The sequence below is a fragment of the Panthera uncia genome (genome assembly GCF_023721935.1).
Source record: "Panthera uncia isolate 11264 chromosome C1 unlocalized genomic scaffold, Puncia_PCG_1.0 HiC_scaffold_4, whole genome shotgun sequence".
Classification (NCBI taxonomy): domain Eukaryota; kingdom Metazoa; phylum Chordata; class Mammalia; order Carnivora; family Felidae; genus Panthera; species Panthera uncia.
Window position 1 is genome coordinate 9,687,845 of NW_026057585.1, and position 19,781 is coordinate 9,707,625.

General features: G+C 39.2%; 1 protein-coding gene and 1 pseudogene across 2 annotated transcripts in view; one reads left to right on the top strand and one right to left on the bottom strand.

The window, feature by feature from the left end:
* Window positions 1-19,781, bottom strand: part of MAGI3 (membrane associated guanylate kinase, WW and PDZ domain containing 3) — a 243,769-nt gene that overhangs the window by 168,834 nt on the left and 55,154 nt on the right. The window lies entirely within an intron of this gene.
* LOC125913304 (glyceraldehyde-3-phosphate dehydrogenase-like) lies at window positions 10,875-12,506 on the top strand (annotated as a pseudogene).

A 19,781-nucleotide genomic window follows, 5' to 3' on the forward strand; every position in this document is an offset into this window, starting at 1 on the left:
TTAACGTGGATAAAGCTGATAGACACATTTGCAGACCAGTTTTTGAGTGAACATAGGTTTTCATTTCTCTTGGGTAAATATCTAGGAATGAAATAGCTGGATAGTGTGATTAGGTGTATGTTTAACTTTTTAAAAGAAACGGCTGAGGAGTTTTCTAAAATGGTTGTAACATTTTACATTTTTACCAGCAGTTGATAAGAATTCCACGTCTTTGTCAACACTTCGCATTATCAGGCTTTTAACACAGCCATTCTAATGGGTATATATAGGTAGTATCTCACTGTGGTTTTAATTTGTATTTGTCTGATGATTAATGATATCAATCACCTTTTCATGTGTTTATTAACCATTCATATATCTTTTGTTTTAAGAAGTTAATTGCCGAACTTAAGTTTCTTTGCATTCTATCTTATTTTATTTTTCTGCCATACTGCCAGCTTTTAAGTTTCATTTTAAAAGCATGTATTAATTTCTTACATACAGTGAAAGGTCTTTCTGGGCTTATTCAGATGTGTTTAATTATTCCTCAGTATTATACCATTTAAATTGTTTTAATAAAAAATGGTATTTGGTAATGTTACTTCCTCCTAATTACTTTTCACTAAAATCTGTCTTTATTTTTATCATTTATTTATTCTTCCTGTAAACTTAAATTTTCTGGTCAAATTTCAAAAGAAATTCGGGATTCTGGCACAAATAAGGTTAACCAACTTTGGAAGCACACGTTTTTATTTGGTCATCACATTCAGGATCATAGTAAGACTTTCCATTTAAATCTTCTTTTTTATCTTTCAGTAAAATTTTATAATTTTCTGTATTGATTAGTCTTCTTTTTTTCAATTAAGGTATTCTTTGATCCAATAGTAAATGGAACATTTTCCACTATATTACCTTATTATGTTATAGAAAAGTCACTAACTTTACCTTTTATCCAACTCTCATATGAATTCATATCTAAGTGTTTCATTTTCTCTTTTGTTTCAAGGTATAAGCATCCCGCCTACAAATAATGTGAACTGTATCTCTTTTTCCATCAATCTTGCTTCCAATTCTGTTACGTTTTATTATGTTGTCTTGAACTTGGCAATAACAAAAACAAAACAAAAAGTTAACTAATGGTGGTATTACAGAATCTTTATTTTATTCTCTTTTCGCAGAAATGTCTCAGGCATTTCATTAAATAGCATGATATTGGCTATTGGTTTGGGTAGAAATTCTTTTTTTTTTTTTTTTTTTTTATTTTAACTAAAGTAATCTTCATCCTATTAAAGACATACCGTAAGGGATAAATATCGAGTTTTATCAGACTCTTCTGGCATCAGTTGAGATAATCATGTAGTTTTTAATATTTGAGCCCCTATCCATACATTTTATTCAACAGAGAAATTCTATCTGATTATGACATTGTTCTTTTAATACCCTGTTGAATGTGATTTGCTAGAATTTCATATTAGCTTCCCATAACTGAACGAGGTCTATAACAACTACTATTTTGGTGCTCTGTCTAATTTGTTATTGGCACAGAATGAACTGCATAGCTGTCCATTTATATGTAGGTATACTATGAAACAGTTTAACACAGAAAATGATTTCCTGGAGAGCCTGGAAGAACGCGTCCATAAAACTATTTAGGTTTTTTTTCTGGGGCGCCTGGGTGGCTCAGTCGGTTGAGCGTCCGACTTCGGCTCAGGTCATGATCTCGCGGTCCGTGAGTTCAAGCCCCGCGTCGGGCTCTGTGCTGACAGCTCAGAGCCTGGAGCGTGTTTCAGATTCTGTGTCTCCCTCTCTCTGACCCTCCCCGGTTCATGCTCTGTCTCTCTCTGTCTCAAAAATAAATGAACGTTAAAAAAACTATTTAGGTTTTTGTTTTGTTGGTTTTGAGGAAATGGGTTTGTAGTTCTCATAATTAAAGAAATGGAAAAGCTATTTGACTGTACAAGTATCTATTCACCTAGCAAGTATTTATTGAGTACCCATCTAGGCAGCAGGCCCTAGAGTTTCAATAGTGGGCAAAACAGCCATCAATGCTACCCTCAGAGAGGCTGGGGGAAAAGAGACACAAATAGTCAGAATCATTGTTAACAGTATTAAGTATATGAAGAAAAGGTATAGAGAACTATGAACACATATGGCATAAATACCCAAACTAAGTCTGTGAAGACTAAGAGATAGTTTCCTCACGGACGTGAAATTTTTGAGTTGAAACTTAAAGATACATAGAAATTAACTGTTCAAAACAAGGGAAACCGCATTCCGGGCAAAATAAATAGGAGGTACAAAGGTCCTACAGTGAAAGAAGACTGTGTGTGAGACAAACAGAAACATCAGTCAGCCCAGGGCGCAGGAACCAAAGGAGTAAGGCCACAGGGCTGGAGAGGCAGGCAGACGTCAAAGGATTCGAAGGCAAGCAGAAGGTATTTTTACCTTAAGAACAATGGAAGCTAGTTAAGGGAACTTCAAATAGAGGAGCACAATCATATTCTTCTACTTTGCTCGTTGATTTTTATGCTTTACATTTGCTAGGAAATTTTAGATTTCATCAAGATGTCTAAGAATAGTACCATAAAACTTGCAAAGCAGTCTCATAATTTTTTAGATCTCTTCCCAATTTATAGTATTCTTTTTTAGTCTGTAAAGTCATTTCCTTTTTATTTTATTTTATTTTTTTTTTTGGATTTGCTACAGGTTCTCCTGTATTTTATTGGGATTTTGTAAGAAATCCATTCTTGGCCCCTACTTTCACTTGCTCAGTAAGGAAGGAACAAAGTAAAAATTCCTGCCATCTTCTTTGGGGGTAGTGGGGAAAACGACCTCTTTGTGTTCTCGAGCAAAAGTTCTTCACTAAATCTTTCTCATCTTGGGTTTTCTTTTGTCCTGTTCTCTTTGTTTCTCCCTCATCTACATTAACCTCCTTATTTTTAGTTCTGTGTCATTTTGCTGAATTGGCAGATCACCCTCCAGCCTGTATAATCCTACTCAAATCAACAGAAGAAAAAAAAATACACAACACAACTACTGCCTTTGTGACTCTCCTATTGTCATTGTTAAGCTATTACAGCAGTGCTTCTAAGAGACTGTCCTGTATCAGAAGTCACTGCAACAGGCTTTGGTGTACCTTTAAAGATTAAAGAAAAAAGAGGGGTACCTAGGTGGCTCAGTCAGTTAAGCATCAGGTCATGATCTCACAGCTCTTGGGTTCGAGCCCTGCAGAGGGCTCTGTGCTGACAGCTAAGAGCCTGGAACCTGCTTGGGATTTTGTGTCTCCCACTCTCTGTCCCTCACCCGCTCACATTCTGTCTCTCTCAAAAATCAACAAACATTAAAAAAATTTTTTAAAGAAAAAAGAGAGTACCTTTATGGTCAAGGTAAAACTCACAGTACTGCAACTGCATCATACCGTCTCTTAATTTTTTTTTTTAATGTTTATTTATTTTTGAGAGAGAGAGCATGAGCAGGGGAGGAGCAGAGAGAGTGGGAGACACAGATTCGTGAAACAGGCTCCAGGCTCTGAGCTGTCAGCACAGAGCCCAACGCGGGGCTCGAACTCATAAACCGTGAGATCATGACCTGAGCCAAAGCCGGACGCTCAACCGACTGAGCCACCCAGGCGCCCCAACATCATAACGTCTCTTAATAGTATCTAAGAGGCCAAGCAATTAAAAAATAACATTTTCAGAGGACAGTGAGATTTCAGTGTGTGTGAATGTGTATGCCCAGAAACTAATCCAGCAGAATGAACACATCAATACTTGGGTAATGTAATGTCCAAATGGAACAGTTACAGAGAGATCTTCTGGAGAGGTTATCAATCCTCCAAACAGATTTCATTTTGCAATGAGGCAGTCAACTGCCCTAAAAGCCAAAATGAAGTGATGCCAAGTGACTTCACTGCACTTTAATTCCCAAACAGAATCCCTTACAGCTACATACTCTGACCACCTAAAAATTGCACCAGATCTCCAGGATTGGAACATTACTTCAGTTAGTGCTAACTATACCCAGTTTACCTCCTGTCTCTCTCATTCCTTCCGCTCTCATCCCTTCCCTGAAAGGGGAAGTTGGGAGAAGCAAGCAAGGTCCTCTCTTTGCAGGAAAATGAGAAATCAACAGTTTCTAATTCTGCTCAGGAAAAAAAGGCACGGTGAGCTCTCTCTCCTTTCTGTAAGCAAAGACTATCCCTCCAGAGCAAAAAATGATTTCAGTATGTCTGTAATTGGCTATTCTTATGAAATGGAAGAATACTTCAGAATCCCTATTGTGAGCTAAGAAAGTAATCCTGGAGAAATATTCATTATCTATCCATTCTCATTTCTGTTTAACCAGTTGGGGGACTGAGAATGGGGGATGGTCAGGGAGAAAAAACTACTGTGTATAGACACACTACTCTGGCAGTTAAGATCAGGTTTATTTCTACTATGTGCTTATGTTCTCATAGAAAATGTACAGAAATAGAGAAGAAAATGCTAGAGAATAAAAAGCACCCACAATCCCACAATACAAAGGAAACATCATCTGGGATGATTTTCTCCTGCTCATGCTATATATCCCCAATCCCCAGGGGAATACAGCTGCTTGACTGTACTGCCCACCTCCACCTCAAAAACACCTCTTTAAATGATGTCTATTTCTTTACGAGGGGCAAAAATCTCAAGTGAAACATTGTTCCTGTAGTGATCTTCATTATAACACTTTCAGGAACACTGGTATCAAAAAGTGAGCCTTATGGAACCTCATAAATGAAAGAGGGAAATTTTTTGAAGGCATATAATACTGTACACAACTTTTAAAGACTTAAAAATCTACAGAGTTTTGGCTATTCTCTAGAAAAATATACATTACAAAAAATATTTCAAGAAGATAAAGAATATCTGAAGAGACCCAAAGCCAGAGATTGGAAAAAGTAAGTCGCTTATCTATATACCCTCAGAGTCATTTAGGATGAGCTCATTTTTAGAGGTGAAAGCCTAAAATAATCCTTATATAAAGTCAATCAGTTCATTCTATAGACTGACCTAATCCTGATAACAAAACTTAATAAAAATAGCCTCTCTAAATACAAAAGCTAAACCAATTTCACTTATGCAGATACACTTTTCTTTACAAAGAAAAAAAATCTGGGGTGCCTGGGTGGCTCAGTGGGTTAAGCCACTGACTTCGGCTCAGGTCATGATCTCACGGTCCATGAGTTCGAGCCCCGCATCGGGCTCTGGCTGACAGCCCAGAGCCTGCAGCCTGTTTCGGATTCTGTGTCTCCCTCTTTCTCTCTCCTCCCCTGCTAATGCTCTGTCTCTCTCTTCTCAAAAAATAAATAAACGTTAAAAGTTAAAAAAAAAAAATCAGCAAATTGAATGTAGATATTAACTAAATTGATTGAAAGGAATAATATATTTGTAAATAATTCACCCAGAATTTCCAAGTTATTCTGGATGGATATCCTTCCAATTGTTTAGAAAGTATAACCCCAAAATGTTACAATGATGAAAAATGAAATCCAACCCCATAATCTTCTAGATAGGTTATCTGGTCTTTTCTTAATATTAGGGGACTTAAGGATTGAGGCCTACACACACACACACACACACACACACACACACACACACACTAAATGTAATACAATACTTCCAAAGTATTCATTTCCTGCCCCAACATGGACTAAACGAGGGTACTCATGACTCACACCTTATCTGCCATGCTACTGTAATGTTGTTCGCATCCATCACTCACCATCACTCCCTCCTTACCCATTTTATTTGGCCCAGGCACCTATGTCAGCACCAATCCATTAACATCCAATATGTCACATTATTGCCACCTGCTGCTTGCAAAATGTTCTTCTTTTAAGCAACTAACGTAACATTTAAAAATGCATTTGGGGGCACCAGGGTGGCTCAGTCGGTTAAGTGTCCGACTTCAGCTCAGGTCATGATCTCACCGCTTGTGAGTTCAAGTCCCGCATCAGGTTCTGTGCTGACAGCTCAAGGCCTGGAGCCTGCTTCCGATTCTGTATCTCCCTCTCTCTCTGCTCCTCCCCCACTTGCACTCTGTCTCTCTCTTTTAAAAATAAACATTAAAAATTTTTTTACAAATGCATTTAGGGGCACCTGGATGGCTCAGTTGGTTGGGGATCCAACTTCAGCTCAGGTCATGATCTCACAGCTTGTGGGTTGGAGCCCCGCATCGGGCTCTGTGCTGACAGCTCAGAGCCTGGAGCCTGCTTGGGATTCTGTGTCTCCCTCTCTCTCTGCCCTTCCCCCACTCATGCTCTGTCTCAAAAATAAATAAACAGGAAAAAAAAATGCACTTGGATTGGGGCACCTGGCTGGCTCAGTCAGTAGGGCGTGCGACTCTCAATCTCAGGGTTGGGAGTTCAAGCCCCACATTGGGCATAGAGATTACTAATAAATAATAATTAACAAAATGTATTTGGATCATGATACTGTAAATCATTACTTTAAAAGAAATGAGGGCTACCTATATGAAGAAACATCATAGTAATCTGAGCAGGCATGTCATAGTAACCTAAGGGCTAGGACATTAGTTTTCAAGACATCATCCCTACCAACAGATGAGGGAAAGAATACAGATGTACTACCACAGATTATTAATCAGTTAAAACAACTTTTCCCACCCGTTATATAAGAGAACACTGACAATTCTACTCTTTCAACCTCAGGGACACTGTTAAAGGAGAATGGGCGGAGATTGGCCAGTCACTTCAACTCCCAGGCAGCAGCTTGGGTAAAGAAAGGATCTTTCCTACAGTGATCACGCTACACCATGCACAAGGTCTATTCTAACATTAAAACCTAATCCTGGGGTGCCTGGGTGGCTCGGTCAGTTAGGCATCTGACTCTTGATTTCGGCTCAGGTCATGATCTCATGGTTTGTGAGATCAAGCCCTGCACTGGGCTCTGCACAGACAGGCTGGAGCCTGCTTTGGGTTCTCTCCCTCCCCTCTCTTCTCTCTGCCCTTCCCCGGCTCATGCTATCTCTCAAAAATAAATAAGCAACAACAACCAAAACCCTGAATCCTTATTCTTATATACATCCTCAAGAAGTATTTGAGAATATTAGTCAAATTAGCTGTATATGCTCACATAGAAAATCAACAAAAAGCCCAACTATGATTTTCAGTACAGAGAATCATTCACAGTGCTCTAATTGCCTTTTCTCCACACTACTGCCTCAAAAGAAGCTTCTTGGCTGTATTTCAGTCCAACTGAAGAAAATGATTAAATGCATTATTTGCTCATTCTTTACCAGTATTTGTCTACTTAAAATATAGTGAATACTACCAAAACTAGCACCAGGCTTATCTCCTATTACAGCTTATTTTCATTTTTAGTCACTTAAAGTTCCAATACCCATTTATGTGAACCTACCAAAATGCTACATTTGCATATTTTAAAAGGAAAGACTTAAAAGGCTATTTTCAACTACACTTCTAACCCTATTAGAATCAGTGTAAATAGGGGCGCCTGGGTGGCTCAGTCGGCTAAGCGGCCGACTTCGGCTCAGGTCATGATCTCGCGGTCTGTGAGTTCGAGCCCCGTGTCGGGCTCTGTGCTGACAGTTCAGAGCCTGGAGCCTGTTTCAGATTCTGTGTCTCCCTCTCTCTGACCCTCCCCCGTTCATGCTGTGTCTCTCTCTGTCTCAAAAATAAACGTTAAAAAATAAAAATAAAAAAAAAAAGAATCAGTGTAAATATACTGACAAGAGAATTGTCCTTTCACAATCAACATAAACAAACAAAAAGTAAGTGTTCTGTGAGCTTAAGCACTTTGCCTTAAATATTTAAAAATAGTAGTTCTCACATTTATTTAGGTGATGGAGTACGAGAACCACTTATGAAACATTTACATGTGTAATTTTTTAAAGAATATTTAATTTTAAGTATCTGGAGCTGGTGTGATTAATAGGTTTCAATTATTTAATAATAGTTCTAGAAGAAAATGTAAATTGAATCCATTTTCTGAAAACTGGAAAATAATTATTACTTCATTAATTTATCGTCATAAGTGAACTCACTTATCTTAGCAATCGTTTCTCCCTCCGCCTCCCCCAGAATGGCTATCCACAAAAGACACACAATACCAAGTGTTGGTGAGGATATGGAGAAACTGGCCTCCTCATACACTGCACTGCTGGCGGGAACACAAGGTGCTGCGGCCACTTTGGAAAACAGTCTAGCAGGTTCTCAAATGGCTCAACACAGACATACCACAGTACTCAGCAATTCTGCCGCTAGGTATAGATCCAAGAGAACAGAAAACACATATTCACATACAAACTTGTGTAACAGCATTATGCATTATAGTCAAGAAGGAGAACTGCTCACTTTCCTCCTGTATTATACTGTAGATTCCTTGAGTCTGGGGGTTAATATCTTTGTATTCCTCACAATGCTGTGGACATAAATGTCCATCAACTGGTGAATGGATGAACACAATGTGAAAGCCACACAGCGGAACGTGATCCCACTCTGAAAAGGAATGAAGAGCTAATACTTTGCTAAGACAATGCATGAACCTTGGAAACACGCTAAGTGAAAGAAGCCCAGACAGACAAGGCCACATATTGTAGAAATCCACACGAAATGCCCAGAAGAGGTCAACCGATAGGGACAAACAGATTACTGGTTGCCAGGGACTCGGCAAAGATAAGAAAGGCAAGTTCTTGCTAGTGAACATCAGTCTCTTTGTGGGGTGGTAAAAAGTCTCCTGGAATTATAGATTGGTGATAGCCACACAACTTTCTGGATATACTAAAAGCACTGAATCGCACACTATTAAAAGGTAAATTTTCCTATATATAATTATAGCTCAATTTTTTAAAGTATTGAACAAACATACAAAAAGTACAGGTGGTAACACTTACAGAGATATTAAATGAAGCCTCTTTTAAATATTTTATCTATCATGAAACTTGCTCACCTATATGCCTGGTAAGTATGTGTTTATGACGTAAACATTTGTATTAAAAGTAATGTCACAACTAGTAACCCATAACTTTCACCACGTTTCAATGTACCCATCAAAAGTTTAGATTAAAAAAGACTTAATGGGGTGCCTGGGTGGCTCAGTCGGTTGGGCAGCCGACTTCGGCTCAGGTCACGATCTCGCGGTCCGTGAGTTCGAGCCCCACATCGGGCTCTGTGCTGACAGCTCGGAGCCCGGAGCCTGTTTCAGATTCTGTGTCTCCCTCTCTCTCTGACCCTCCCCCGTTCATGCTCTGTCTCTCTCTGTCTCAAAAATAAATAAGCGTTAAAAAAAAAATTTTTTTTTTTTAAATAAAAAAGACTTAAAAAGAAGTGCGGCAAATGAAAACAAAACCAAGTATGGGATTAAACCAATTACCCACACTATTCCCTTAGGGTAGTTCACGAATCACTGGTAAATTCTGAGCACCGTAAAAGATCCCGATTCCAGACTGACTTACACAAGGTAAATATTATAACTTTTTGACACCGATTTCTACCAACAAGTCAATGACTGTTTGTTTTTATTCTGTACCACAATAAATGTCTAAAACCTAATACTGAAGCTTTTGCTAGGTCTCGATTCTATCAATTCCCTTCTGGAAAAAAAAAAAAAATTCCTACAGGAACTCAGAACAACTGCATGTAATAACTTAAGATCTTACTAACTCAAATTAATATTACTGGAGGACTGTATGAATTATTACTACATTAAAATAATAATGTGTGAATTATTAATATACTAAAATAATCTTACTATTCCTACAACACAGAGTAATTCACTGTAATCCTAGCAAAGTATACTGAATTGCCAAGCCAGAATCTGCCTTGGTCTAAAGTCAACAACTATTCTCCAAGCAGTTATGTCCACAGTATTGTGAGGAATACAAAGATATTAACCTCCAGATTCAAGGAATCTACAGTATAACACAGGAGGAAAGTGAGGAGGTAATATAAACTGGGGACAGACTATAAATGTTGAGAATCTTACAGTTTAACCTATATGAGGAAACCATTAAGGGATGTGAATCATCGACTCCTATGTTAGGCAAGCAGAGTACAGGTACAGGAAGACCAGCCGGGAGACTCACACAACAGTCCGGATGATAAGGATGGAGAATCTAAATTAAATAATGGCAGGGGAAGGACAGATGAGGAAAGTCTTCTGCATCTTATTTATAAGGTAGAACCAACGGGATTTGGGTGGCTGCATAGAGAGGAGGCAATGTCACTTAGAAGTTAAGGCTTGCTAGGATTTGAAAACACATTCCTGGGTTAGAGGTTTGGCCCTGACCCATTTCAGCTGTTGATGTCGGGCAAGGACTTCATGTCTACGGGTTTCCATTTCCTCTGTAAAATGGAGATAATAATAGTGTCTACATGTCATAGGGTTGTTGTAAGGATTGAACACATGTAAAGCCTGCTACATAGGATGACAAGGTCAACCGTAATCTCACAGACCATGACAGGAAATACAGGAAGAACTGTAAATGGGGATAAGCATGGAGATTAATTAAGTATACTAGATTTCTGCTTGGGCCCCACAGACAGAATCTGTAAGTCTAGAGAATGGTGAATGCCACAACAGGATTTGTGGAAGTAAATTAAAATATAACGAAAAATTTCCAGCTATGAAAGGCCTTGAACGCCATGCTACAGGATTTGGACTTAATAAAAAAAACCTACTGTCTCCTAAATATAGAGTTCGGAGTTTATCTACTATATCGTGCTATTTATTTCCCAGGTGAGAAAACTAAGACCCGCAAAATGAAGAGACATCCCAAAAGTCACACCACTCATTGATATACATAGTATAAGCATGTTAATAGATTAAACGCTGGCTCTCTACTCCTCCCCATTCAACAGACAGCCGCATCTTCTGACGCAATACCAGCCAAGTCCCCAAGACATGATGGTGAAGGTTGGAGTAAACAGATTTGGCCGTCCAGGGCGCCTGTTCACCTGGGCTGCTTTTAACCCTGGCAAAGTAGGTATGTCACCACCAATTATCCCTTCATTCTCCTCAACTATATGGTCTACCTATTCCAGTATGATTCCAGCCATGGCAAATTCAATGGCACAGTCAAAGCTGAGAATGGCTAAACTTTTCCCCAGTGGACAGCCCATCTCCTCTTCCAGGAGTGAGATCACACCAACATCAAATAGGGTGATGCTGGTGCTGAGTATGCGGTCGAGTCTTCACCACCATGGAGAAGGCTGGGGCTCACTTGAAGGGTGGGCCCAAGAGGGTCATCATCTCTGCCCCTTCTCCTGATGCTCCCATGTTTGTGATGGGCATGAACCACGAGAAGTATGGTAACTCTCTCAAGATTGTCAACAATGCCTCTTGCACCACTAACAGCGTGGCTCCTCTGGCCAAGGTAATCTTGATAACTTTGGCAACATGGAAGGACTCATGACTCATGACTCCATGCCATCATTGCCACCCAGAAGACCATGGATGGCCGCTCTGGAAAGCCGTGGCATGACAGCCGAGGGGCCACCCAGATCATCATACCTGCTTCTGCTGGCACTGCCATGGTGTAAGAAAGGTCGCCCGTGAACTTAACAGGAAGCTCACAGGCATGGCCTTCTGTGTCCCTACCACCAATGTGTCAGTCATGGATCTGAACTTCTGCCTAAAAAAGCTGCCAAACACCATGACATCAGCAAAGAGGGGAAGCAGGCACTAGAGGGCTCCTTTAAGGGCATCCTGGACTACACTGAAGACCAGGTTGTCTCCTGCAACTTTAATAAGTGACACTCTTCCACCTCTGATGCTGAGGCTGCATTGCTCTCAATGACCACTTTGTCAAGTTCTTTTCCAGGTATGACAAATAAATTTGGCTCAGCTACCAGGTGGTGGGCCTTATGGTCCACATGGCCTCCAAGGAATAAGAGCCCCCTGGACCACCAGCCCCAGCAACAGCAAGAGGTAAAGAGAGGCCCTCAGCTGCTGGGGAGTCCTTGCACCAACTCATCCCCCAACACAGTGAGACTCTCCGGACCTCCACAGTTTCTAGCTCAGACCCCCTTGAAGAAGGGGAGGGGCTTGGGGAGTCCTACCTTGCCAAGTACCATCAATAAAGTATACTGTCCACAGCCAAAAAAAAAAAATTAAATGCTATTCATACTCTTCATTTGCTTAACAAAACTGAATCCTTAAATGAAACTTCCTTCTCTCTCCATCGTTATGGTAATGGAAAATTTGAAAGTACTGGCATAAAAATTAAAAGGATTTAATGTAATGAAGTAATGATGTTTATAACATAGGTTTTCAACAAATATCATTAAATCTCTTCTTTAAAAAATAAGCAAGTACAGAATTTTAGGAAAAATTATTTCACTGATGATATGATCAATTTTTATTTATCTTATTTTGAAATTAAAAGAATTTTTAGTATAGTTGACAAATTTTATGTTTTATTCTTTTTAAGTTTATTTATTTTTGAGAGACAGAGAAAGCGAGTGGGGGAGGGGCAGAGAGAGTGAGAGAGAGAATCCCAAGCAGACTCCTACTTTAAGCACGGAGCTGATGTGGGACTCGAACTGCCAAACCGCAAGATCAGGATCTAAGCCGAAACCAAGAGTCGGATGCTTAACCAACTGAGCCACCCAGGTACCCCAAGACATGACAAATTTTAAATATGAAAATGTGTCTTGAATGGTAATTTTAAAATTGTTTTAGTCAAGTAAATATATTTCCTAAAATACATGTTACAGAACTGTAACATTTGTTTTATTTTGAGAAATACCGTTACAGAGACAGTAACAGTTATAAGAAGCTTTCTTTCTGTAGTCCTAAGACCCCAGTACACAAAGACACTGTATGAATTAATGGAGTATCTAGAAGACTCTGTTGTAAATCTCTAAATGCCAATAATGACCACTACTTTTTCTCTCTTTCCTTTTTCTTTTTATAATTTACTCCTTTCAGTGCATGCAGCCTTCCTTCTGGGTCCACTTCCGTACTAAGCTTCATATGCTTCTGCCAGAATGGTGCTTACCCAGAACAAAGCTTCTCTCTCAGTACTCAACAAGGCACCATTACTATATTCTGTACATAAAACATTTCAACTCTGATCAGAAGCAAAGCTATATGGGCAAAAAATAAGACCGGCCAATGAGCAAAAGTTTTTGTAGACATCATAACCAGAACGATATAATAAATTATATGCGATGTCAAGGCCCTCAGAATCCTAGCTTTTAGTTTAAAAATAAGTTATATTTTATAAAGAAGCTTGAATGCTTTAATGAAAGAATCTCCTTCCAGATCCGTGGTATCATAAGAACTATCTTCATTTAGTTCTTGAATCAGAGTAAAAATATGTTTTTAATTTACTGCACACCATTAACATAAGAATATGAATACCAAAGTTTATGAACTCTTTTGCAACCGAATTTAATCATACCCACACGTTAATAAATGTTTGATTATTCTTGTTTTCATTTCAGACAAATTATATTGGACTTGATGTCCATAAAATTTTAAGATATTTCATTTTACTTCTAAGAAAACCCCATGTTGTGGTTTGCAACATCTCTCATTACTGAGGAAGAAAATTGCTGAGCCAAAAGAAACTAATTACAAAGAGATGAGGCAGTATAAAGAAATAATCTATGGGTATAAATTTTCAATGTTTGGTCCTGTAAGGGAAAATGGAACAGATTATTTTAAGTACTCAACAGTGAACTTTTAGCCTAAGTAGGCCATCCTCCTGACACCATCTATTCAAGCAAAGGAGGAGGACTTTTAGGACAAGAAAACCTGCCTTTTCTTACCAGAAGACCACGACAGGAAGGGTCAGCAGCACTTTACTTTGCATTTAAATGGTCCTACAACTCAACTGGGCCAAGAAGCATCCCGATAGAAAAAGTTTTAAAAATTGATCGATTTTACCTGAAAGAGTTCAAACAAGAACTGAACAAAAACAAAAAAAAACCCGTTTCATAACAGACACGAAGTGCCAACTGAAAATTGTATTTACATACACCCAAGTGAAATTTACTTTGTTGAAATAACATTTTTCACTAATTCCAAGTGCCAAGACATGTAATGCTAATTTGAGAATGCAGACTCTATGGGTTAACCAATTATTTTTGGGGAGTGACCTTGGTATGACTTACCACAACAAAATCAACTTTTCAGTAACACAGATGGTAGACCAGACACTGCCAACGTTTTAAGCTTGGAAAATGCTTTTAATTTTTTTTTTATTTCCCCATGCTGTGCTTACTGCTTTACATATGTCTCTGACTGCCAAAGAATTGTTAACTAATCGGCATGAGATTCATTTTGTTAGTACACAGCTGGGTACTTTAGTCATATAACATCTGCTTCTCAACCTATCTTCTGCCTTTGCTTCGTCTACCTCAAAACGGTTTCTGAAAGTTGTCACATTAAAGCATATATGCCTCCCAATATTTGGAAGCTGAACCCGATCATCATCGCTATGTGTATTATTATTTTACAAAATTATCAGTGGCTTCTGAATAACGAAAAACCATTCAGTAAACCTAAGTTGTGGAAAATCTGGCATTAACATCAATTTGTAAAACATAGCGGAGCCAAAGAATGAAGCTTAGTAAGAGTCACGCAATAAACAGAGGTGCCTGGATGGCTCAGTCGGTTGGGTGGCCGACTTCCGCTCAGGTCATGATCTCATGGTTCATGGGTTTGAGCCCCGCGTCGGGCTCTGTGCTGACAGCTCGGAGCCTGGAGCCTGCTTGGGAATCTGTGACTCCCCCTCTCTCTCTGCCCCCTTCCCAGCTCATGCTCTGTCTCTGTCTCTCAAAAAATAAATAAATGTTAAAAAAAAAAAAAAATTTTTAAAGTCATGCAATAAACAGACATTATTCTTTGCATATATATCTCTAAGCTCTGAGTGAAGCTCTAATGGAAAAACAACTGAAGCTTCAAAATGTGAATATTAAAAAGAAAAAAATGATATGATGTACACACAGGAAAGAACATTCTGCATTCTGCATTCAAGGCTCAGATCGTCTGTACACTTTACTTTTTAATATAGAGGGACTAATTAACCAGTCCCTGAGTCACTTCACATGAGTGTTACTCCAGCATCCTACCAACACACAGAAAGGTGAGGCTCAAACATAGACATTCAACTCACGTTGCACACTATTCCAAGTGTTTGTTTCCAAATGGGTTGAAAGTCAATGAATATCTCTGGATAGGAATAACGTATGAGGGTAGTTAGATCTCAGGCCAGGCTCCAAAATGTGAATGAAGTAGAGACCTAATGACGGTATATAATACAAACACCCTTCCTACCACTGTCTGTAGAGCAAATTCTGCTCTAGAAATGAGCAGAATGAGCGTGACAGACACGTCCCCCCTCACCTGCAAAGCGGAAGGAGCTCCACAGTCCAGTTTCCCTTTCCTCCCCCATCAGCCAAAAACCAACAGGATGAGCAGGTGGAAGGAGGTCTAATAATTGTAAAAAATTCCAACACCAAGAAGCTGGGTGGTAGGAGGCAGAACGTAAGATCCTGTTGTTCTGAGTCCGATGAGGGGGGCAGGGGAAGTCCCAAACATAAGATACTAAGGGAGAAGTAGTGACTTTGGGAACACCACCAACTTCGGGCTGTGGAAGCTGAAGCTTTTGGTCTCTCTCAAAAAACAGCAACACCTCAAACCACCCAAAGGACTCCAATGACGCTATAAGGTTGTGTTGCTGTCTGTCTAGGGGTAATTGTCATCCATCTGGCTTTTGTTGTTTGGTGTGTTGGCTGGGGGAGGTGGGGGGTGGGGGTAAGGGACGCAGTCAGAGGCTGTAGCAGTTTTTTGTAAGAGTGGATAAGCCAATGAGATCAGAAAAATGACTGAAAAACTGTTTTGCGAAATGTTAGCACCTAGATAATTCTAGAAGGACAAGAAGGACATAGCAGATCTGCTCTTGGCCTTACCTTGATAGGGATTAAAAGTGAACACACTCACTTGTTCACTGCCTCAGCCTAATGAGGTGACAAGCACACCTGGTGACTGTTTTCAGTGCTCTGTCCTCACGCATAGCAGCAACCCAACTACTGCGGAAGGTACAACTCTAGTTTTATGGGAGGGACCGGTGTGCTCGTCCCTTGTGGAGGTGAAAGATGAAGAATGATTACTGGTCTGAGGCCCACCCCACCCCCCCATGTCACAGTCGTCCTCATAGCTGGGGTAATGGCGGGACTGTGGCTAGGAGAGCGGTTAGCTATTACTGTGGTCCACGCCTCCTCGCTTTCTCCAGCTCTTGACATGATGCGGGAGACTTCAGAGATACCCCGCCACTATGAGAAAAAGAAACTTAAGTCACTGAAGACGATTCGCCAGACTTACGTGAAGCCATTCAAAATCTTTCTTTGCTTGAACCTTTGTTAGCCGGTCTTTCTTTTGCCTATAGCTAAATATAGCGCGATCCGATACGACTGCCATCTATAAAGCAGCACCATAAAACCCTCTTTCTACATTATTTTGATTCTCACTGCAATCGCCTGAAGTAGGCAGCGTTATTAGCCACATTTTTCAAAAGGGAAAACAGATTTATGGAGATGATCAAACCTGCCAACAGTTGGTGAAATGGCAAATTAGAATTTAAACCCAGATCTGTCTGAGGTCCAAGTCCATGTTCTTTCTGCTACCTTGATGCCCACCATCAACCGCTCCATCCTTATGACTGAGGAAGCAGCGAAGTCAAAGGAAATCGCCAGAGACTAGAGTCAAACCAGGCCTGGGTTTAAATCCTGACTCTACTACTTACTAACTATATATCACTGGGGAAATCAACTTCCGTTTTCTGAAGTATAAAATGGAGAGAATAACATGTCCTTCCAAAATTGTTGTGGCAATTGAATTCATTCGAGTGTTTCCAAAACAACTAAGCATGTTCCCTGGCATATGAGATGTTCAAACTTCAGTTTCCCTTCCCCCTCTCCATTCTATCATTTAAGTGCTCTGCGCAAAGCATGGAGAGAGAGAAAGAGAGAAAAGAGTCCATTTGTGTTCTCACAAAGCTCATGGCCAAGGGAGGTGACAAATAATACCATACAGTCCTCTTAGAGGCTTACGTACGATGCTGGGAAACACAGAAGAGGAGAGATCATGAAGTGACTGGAGGAAATGACCTCTGAACAGGCTTAAAGGAGCTTGCCCAGCCATGAGAAAGGGCGGGGCAACAAGCACAAGAGTGCTCTAGGCAGAGGGAACAGTCTGTGCAAAGGCACAGAGGGAAGAGAAAACAAGATATACTTCAGGAACTACAAGTCATTCAATATAACTGGGGCTCATCGAAGAGTGACCAGAGAAGGGGCTCGAGAGTTAGGCAAGGAACAGACTACAAAAATCCTTATACAGGGGCACCTGGGTGGCTCAGCTGAGCATCTGACTTTGACTCAGGTCATGATCTCCCAGTTCAGGAGATCAAGCCACCACCCACCCCTCCTTCACGCTCTCTGCTCTCAGAACAGAGCGTGGTTTGGATTCCTTCTCTCCCTGTCTCTCTGCCCAACCCCACCCCACTCTCACAAACGTACATACTCCCTCAAAAATAAATAAATATTTTAAAAATATTAAAAAAATAAAAGTCCTTATATAAAAAAGGATGATTGCCAGTGAAGGTCGAGGGGGTATACTCTAGAAAGATCCCCCCTCCCCCGCCGCAAAAGTCATATACAGAGAGAAAGTAAGGAGACAAGCCTCTGAGCTTCTGAACTATTAACCATGCCACTCTAAATACAAGTTACAAAAAAAAAAAAAAAAAAAATTAATTCTATACATTTTTGGACTGAAAAAGTAAGTGAATATATGTAATACATATGTATTCAATATATACAAAGGTAGTAAACAGATAGTCCTGCCAGTGGCAGACCTGGTTAAGTAAGTGAATGAAAAATCAAGTAATCTCTAAATTCTGCCTTCTTTTCCTGTCTACTACCTGAGGGGGAAAAAAATCTGAAAAACACAAATTAATTTTAAGATAATGAGATGGGCGAGAAAGAGAAAGAAGGGAGGAAAGCAAGGGTCTAGAAAAATCAAGTTATTTAGTTAGTTATGAATGAAGGAAGTAGTAATCCACTTAAAATGGAACAGATGCTTGCTCTAATTCCAACTCTACTATTCTTATTAAACATTAATAGATAAGGACAAGGTGAATTTCAAGCTTGTAAAGATTAAAAAAGAAATATTAAAATTTAAGCAATACTAACATTAAGCAATAGTTATGTAAAGTTACATTAAAAAAAAAAAAAAGTATTGTAAAAAGTAGGCCAAGCATGGGAGTGGGGAGAAAAAACATCAAAGGAATTAGATTTCTAAGACTGTTACTTTTCATTTCTTTATTTTACTTTTTAAAATATTTATTTTTGAGAGAGAGAGACAGAGACAGACAGAGTGCAAATGGGGTAGGGGCAGAGAGAGAGGGAGACACAGAATCTGAAGCAGGCTCTAGGCTCTGAGCTCAAACTTCTAAACGGTGAGATCATGACCAGAGCCAAAGTCAGATGATTAATGGACTGAGCAACACTCCCCCCCGCCTTTAATTACTTTATTTTAAAACAGCCTTAAAATATTTGGTACAATATTGTTTTTATTCTTATTTGAATTCTTTGTCAATGCTATGTTCAAATGACTACAGATGCATTCTCACAAAAACTTGGAATGTCTTAGGGGGAAAAGGAAGACCTTTTCTTTTTGTGTATTACATACACACCCACACAAGTTACTTCACTCTGGGAGTAGAGACTGAATAAAACATAGTATGTAATTCATCTAGTCAAAGTAACTACCAGACTGATAATAATCAGTACCTTTCCAAGGAGCAGTTTGGAGTGCAGAACTGCAGCACAACAAAATGGGCTTTCCACTGCTTTTTAAATAAAATTTTTTTCAAAAAAGATTCAGAATTTTAAGAGTGACCTTGCTTTAATATAACTTGTACAACTACAATTCGGCCCCCAAAGTGTTTCAACAAAACAACAGCAACAACAACAACAACAACAAAAGGATGTTTATTAAAGGATTACCACAAAGGGGGAAAAGTGCTGTTTCACATTCCCTTTGAAGTAGTAACATTATTACCCAGATCAACAGTTAAGTAACATCCTTTCCATTTTAAGTAAATGAAAAAGTTAACACCACTCCCAAATAGACTAGCTTTTCATTTTGAATATTTTAAACCTCCTTGCTGACCTATGGATTAATTCATTAATCACTTGTAAATAAAAACACAGAATAAAAATCACTTAGGCTTTAAATATACGAGCTGCTGTGTAGAATCTTTACCCTTCTTACAAATCAACTGGCCATGAGAGAAATCTGCTTTTATCTCATTAAGGTTTTCATGTCCTAATTTGGTTCTCTACACATAACAAAATTTAATACAGAAGGCAATTACATGATTTCACTTAAATAAAAGTACATATTTTGCCAACATGCTGGAATGATAAAGAGCTTAAAGAAAAGAAAATTATTGTTTTTTAGACTTTTTTCTGATCAAACTATAATTTCTGTAAATCTACAAAATAGTTTACATTATTCTATAAGAATTCTAATTATTCATCATTTTGAATTGCTCAGATATTAAATAATGCATCTGACATCAGCTGTCATAAAATGCACACGTTTATATACATGCTTTTCAACAAGCGTTATTTCCAAACACTTAATTCAATCCCCACACTCACTGTGACAAATATGAGGCACTTAAAGATTTATGGGGCTCTTGGGTGGCTCAGTCAGTTAAGCATCCAGCTCTTGATTTTGGCTCAGGTCATGATCCCGGAGTTGTGAGATTGAGCCCCGTGTGGG